The sequence below is a fragment of the Camelina sativa genome, chromosome 4 (genome assembly GCF_030686135.1).
Source record: "Camelina sativa cultivar CO46 ecotype springtype chromosome 4, ASM3068613v1".
In the NCBI taxonomy this organism is placed as follows: domain Eukaryota; kingdom Viridiplantae; phylum Streptophyta; class Magnoliopsida; order Brassicales; family Brassicaceae; genus Camelina; species Camelina sativa.
Genome location: NC_141883.1, coordinates 18,454,819 through 18,460,742, shown reverse-complemented (window position 1 = coordinate 18,460,742; position 5,924 = coordinate 18,454,819). Strand labels below are relative to the sequence as shown.

At 39.4% G+C, this 5,924-nt stretch overlaps 1 pseudogene; it reads left to right on the top strand.

Moving 5' to 3' along the window:
* The first annotated feature begins 952 nt into the window (after positions 1-952).
* Positions 953-1,988, top strand: LOC147945933 (uncharacterized; annotated as a pseudogene).
* The last annotated feature ends 3,936 nt before the right edge of the window (positions 1,989-5,924 follow it).

Genomic DNA, 5,924 nt, shown 5'->3' with positions numbered 1-5,924 from the left:
CCTTGTCCGAGGTTTGTGATCAAGAAGAAGTAAAACCGAGGTCTTTAGATCCCGGTCCATATCCAGTCAACCTCCTAATCAGTGAAGGTAAATAAGATCAAAACCTCATAGAACCCATTATCGAACTTGATCATTAAATCTATTGGAACTCTTAAACTTACAAGTACACAATCAAACAAACAAGTTCATAAGCTTTCAAAACCCTAAACCCTATAACTTTAAAACTTTAAAAATCGGTTGTTATAGGTTGTTTAGATTGGTTGCAATTAAACTGTTTATGCTATGATTAAAATCCGATTATGATTGTTTGATTGTTTGAGAAGTAGTTGCTTAAAACCTTATAACTAAACCCTAAAATCCGAATTGCTTAAGATTAAAAGTTTAGTGCTGTTTTATTGTTTGTTTGTTGCATAAGAACCCTAGAACTAAATCATTAAATTCGAAATTCATATAGAAAAAAAAAATATAAAACTGTTTGTTCTAGGTTGAATCCAATTATGCTTAATTATTTGCTAAAAAAATCAAAACCCTAAAATCCTAATTAAAATTGAAAATTGTTCTAAGTTTGCATGAAAAGAAATTTGGATAACTTCTAAATTAATTATAATCATTATCTTAAAGATTTAAGAAATATTTCCTAAAACTTTGTTGTTATCTAATCTTAAGAAAAAGAAATCTAATCTAGTAAAAGGAAAATTTCTAAAACTCAAAACTATTTAAGAAAAAGGAAATTGTTGCATGCTAGTATCTATCTAGGTTTGTTGCCTTGCATGCATGATTAAACCACAAAATTTGAGTGAAAGTGTTGGGCATGGTTCGGTCTCATTACCGCATGACCCTATGTATTTGACATAGTTCGGTCTCATTACCGCATGTCCTATTAAGTGATTGCATGGATCGGTCTCATAATACCGCATGCTAATGAACGGTTGTCTATTTGTATATTATGCAGATGGCAAGGCTTAACAATCTTGACTATGTTGCCTTGAATGCCTCTGGAGACAATTACCTGCAATGGGCACTGGACACAAAGATCATGCTGAAGTCAAAGGACTTATTTGAGTGCATTGAGGACGGTTATGAACCATCTGATAAGCAAAAGTACAAGGCCATTATGCATATGCGCCATCACCTTGCTGAGAGTCTCAAGAATCAGTACCTCACCATAGAGGATCCTCTTGACCTTTGGACAGAGCTGAAAAGCAGATATGGACACCCAAAGACGGTGCTCCTACCAAAGGCTCAATTTGATTGGAAAAACCTAAGGATCCAGGACTACAAATTCGTGGATGAGTATAACTCAGAACTATTTAAGATAGTCTCAGTCCTGAGGTTGTGTGGTACTAAGGTGACCGAGAAGGAGCTGCTAGAGAAGACATTCTCTACTTTTCACACTAACAACATACCGCTTCAGCAACAGTACCGTGAAAAGGGGTTTAAAACTTATGCAGACCTAATCTCGTGTTTGCTGCTAGCTGAGCAGAACAATGAGCTATTGATGATGAATAGTGCATTGAGACCTCCTGGTACAGCCCCATTACCAGAAGCTCACAAGGTTGATTTAGCAAAGAAAAATCCTCAAGAGTCTAAAGAGCCAAAGGAGACCAAGGAGTCTAACTATGTCCATAGGGACAAGAGTGGCCGTGGCCGTGGAGGCCGTGGTGGTTTTGGTCGTGGCACTTACCAAGGACATTAGTTCGGTGGTCAAGGCCGTGGTAACCGATCCGTTTTCGGCCGTGGTCGGGGTAGAGGCCATGGGGCATTCAAGCGCACCAAAGACCAAGTCCACTTGCCATAGATGTGGTTTAGAGAACCATTGGTTTAAGAATTGCAGAACTCCTAAGCATTTTGTTGATCTCTATCAAGAGAGCTTGAAGAAAAATCCAGAGGCTAACCTGGTTCATCTCGATGGTGAAGATGATTTTGACCATGAGAAGGATGATCTATTTGATCATGAGACCTTCGATTGTTTAGGAGAGGATATGTGAACTCAAAATGTTGTTTTGGTTTAATTGGATTATTTTTGTTGAATGATTATTTGGTTTAAATTCAAAGTTATTTCATTTCCTTCAATATATTGTTTAAAACAAAATTATTGTAATTATAGAAATGGTTGAGGACAAAAGTGAACTTGTGGTGGATAGTGGATCCAGTCACACAATTTTTAAGGATAAGAGATACTTTATTAATCTCATAATGAAAAATGCCAATGTTAGTATAATTGCGGGTATAGCAAGCCTTATAGAGGGCTACGGCCAGGCTCATATATTATTACCTAATGGCACACATCTTGAACTAAGTGATGCCTTGTATTCACCCAGCTCTAAGAGAAGCTTATTGAGTTTTAAGGACATTCGATTGAATGGTTTCCATGTTGAAACAAAGGGTGAAGGAGATAAAGAATTTCTATACATTACTGAAATCGTACAAGGACATAAGAAAGTCCTAAAGACTATACCTGCACTAGCCATTGGTCTTTACCATGCTAAGATTAACATGATAGAATCTAACTTGGCAAAGAATAAAATAATCAATGAACAGTTCACTCTATGGCATGACCGGCTTGGCCATCCGGGTTCTAACATGATGCGTAAGCTTATTATGAATTCAAATGGGCACACTTTTAAAGAGAGAAAAGTTATCCCTAAGAATCTCACCTGTGTAGCATGTGCACAAGGGAAACTTATTGTTAGGCCATCACCAGTCAAAGTAACTAAGGAAACTTTGCATTTTCTGGAAATGATACAAGTGGACATATGTGGACCTATGCACCCACCTTGTGGGACGTTTAGGTATTTTATGGTCCTTATTGATGCATCGACCAGATGGTCGCATGTTTGTTTGCTATCCACAAGGAATCTAGCATTTGCTAAGCTGTTGGCTCAAGTTATAAGACTAAGAGAACACTTTCCAGATTTTCCACTTAAGACTATACGTCTAAACAATGCTGGTGAATTTACATCCCAAGCGTTTAATGAATATTGTATGTCCATGGGGGTGAGTGTGGAACATCCTGTGGCACATGTCCATACACAAAACGGATTAGCTGAATCCTTCATTAAACGTATTCAATTGATTGCTCGGCCATTGCTAATGAGGTCGAAGCTTCCTGTGTCGGCTTGGGGACACGCAATATTACATGCAGCAGAGCTTATACGCTTTAGGCCATCTAGTGAACATAAGTATTCACCATCCCAACTATTAACGGGTCATGAGCCAGACATATCCCATCTCAAAACATTCGGGTGTGCCGTTTATTTACCGATTGCTCCACCACAGAGAACTAAGATGGGACCTCAAAGTAGGATGGAAATATATGTTGGATATGAGTCTCCCACCATTATTAAGTATCTTGAGCCAACTACAGGAGATTTGTTTAAGGCTAGATACGCGGACTGTCAATTTACAGAATCCGAATTTCCTATGTTGGGTGGAGAGACAAGCAAGCTGGTTAAAGAATTAACATGGAATCAAACATCCTTAAATTGGCAAGATCCTCGAACTTTAGCATGTGATGCAGAGGTTCAGAAGATTATTCATTTACATAAGCTAGCTAATCAATTGCCAGATTCCTTTGCTGACCCAAAGAGAGTAACAAAATCGTACATACCAGCTTGTAATGCACCCGTACGTATTGATGTTCAGAAGGAACACAATCAAGTTGCTACATAGTCTAAGCCACGTTTAAAACGAGGTAGACCATTAGGTTCCAAAGATAAGAACCCTCGAAAATCTAAGAAAGGTGCAAATCAAACCGAGGTTAAGGAAATTACAGACATGGCCGCGACAAATCCTAAGGTACCAAATGAGGTTTGGGACGCTGAACCTCAAGGTCCTGAAGGTATTGATAATTATGAGATCTCAATCAATTATATCATGTCTGGAATTCAATGGAACCGTAAGAATGTCGACATTGATGGAGTATTTGCATATAAGGTAGCACTTGAGATAAATGAGGATCATGAACCCACGTATATATTAGAGTGCACTCAAAGTAAAGATTGGCTAAAATGGAAAGAAGCCATTGACGTGGAGTTAAACTCTTTAAAGAAGAGGAATGTGTTTGGTCCTATTTTAAGGATACCATTCAATATAAAACCAGTAGGACATAAGTGGGTCTTTGTAAGGAAGAGAAATGAGAGTAATGAGATCGTGAGATATAAGGCACGGCTTGTAGTACAAGGATTCTCTCAAAGACCATGAATAGATTATGAGGAGACATACTCCACTGTGATGGATGCAACGACTTTTAGATATCTAATAAGTCTGGCTATAAGAGAAAAACTGGATTTGCGGTTAATGGATGTTGTAACTGCATACTTATATGGTCCACTGGATAATGAAATTTATATAAGATTACCAGAGGGTTTTGAGCTTAAAGATAAGAGTGGTTCTCGAGAACAGTACTGCATAAGGCTGAACAAATCCCTTTATGGACTGAAACAAAGTGGGCGAATGTGGTACAATAGACTAAGTGAGTACCTAGCCAAAGAGGGCTATAAGAATGACTCAATCAGTCCATGTATTTTTATAAAGAAGTTTGCAAACAAAGGGTTTGTAATAATAGCACTGTATGTGGATGATTTAAACATCCTTGGAACCTCTGGTGAAATTGCCCAAACAGTAGAATATCTCAAGAAAGAGTTTGAAATGAAAGACCTAGGTAAAACTAAGTTCTGTTTGGGATTGCAGCTTGAGTACATTGATAATGGAATCCTTGTGCATCAAATGGCATATACTGAAAAGGTACTCAAGAGGTTTAATATGGACCAAGCTCACCCATTGACCAGCCCAATGGTTGTGAGGAGCCTTGACTTGGATAAAGATCCATTTGGTCCAAAGAAGGCCGATGAAGAAGTTCTTGGTCCTGAAGTGCCATACATCTGTGCTATAGGAGCGTTAATGTTCTTGGCTAGCCACACTAGACCGAACATATGTTTTGCCGTGAACCTCCTAGCAAGATTTAGTTCTTGTCCGACTTAAAGGCACTGGAATGGTGTTAAACATGTTCTGCGTTACCTACAAGGGACGACAGACTTTGGTTTGTTTTATGCTAACTATAACAAGGAAGGTTTAGTTGGTTTTGCTGATGCAGGTTTCTTATTGGATCCGCACAACTCAAGGTCTCAAATCGGTTATGTTTTTACTCACTGTGGTACGGCGATCTCATGGCGTTCTATGAAACAAAGCATTGTGGCCACTTCGTCTAACCATGCGGAGATCCTAGCAATACATGAAGCCGGACGTGAGTGTGTTTGGTTGAGGTCAATGACTCAACATATCAGGACAGATTGTGGAATGATCGACAATAAGGAAGAAACAGTCATATACGAAGACAATGCGGCCTGCATCGCACAACTCAAGGAAGGATACATCAAGGGAGATCAGACGAAGCACATCCTACCCAAGTTCTTCTTCACACATGAACTACAAAAGGTCGGAGAAGTTCAAGTGGTGCAAGTTCAATCATGCGACAACTCAGCCGATCTCTTCACTAAGGCATTACCGACAATTACATTCAAGAAGCTCATGCACCAGATTGGAATGCGGAGGCTTAAGGACTTTATGGATGCTTAGAACATGGGGAGCAATGCGTGCTGTACTCTTTTTCCTTCACCATGGTTTTGTCCCATTGGGTTCTCCTGGTAAGGTTTTAATGAGGCATCACCCCCAAGCGTATTGCACTGATCCCTTAGCATCGACACGGTTATGTCATCCAAGGGGGATTGTTGTAAAACACTTGGAGTGGATCTTCCATAACCGGTCCATACACGGCCCGTACAGGGCCCATGTACGTCCAAGGCAATAAGGCCCATTGGCCATCTCCTTTTACTTGGTCGTCCAAGGCAATAAGGCCCATTGGCCACCTCATTCAATTTATCAATAATAAGAATAAGAGTTTTACACCTTCGAATTCTCTAGTT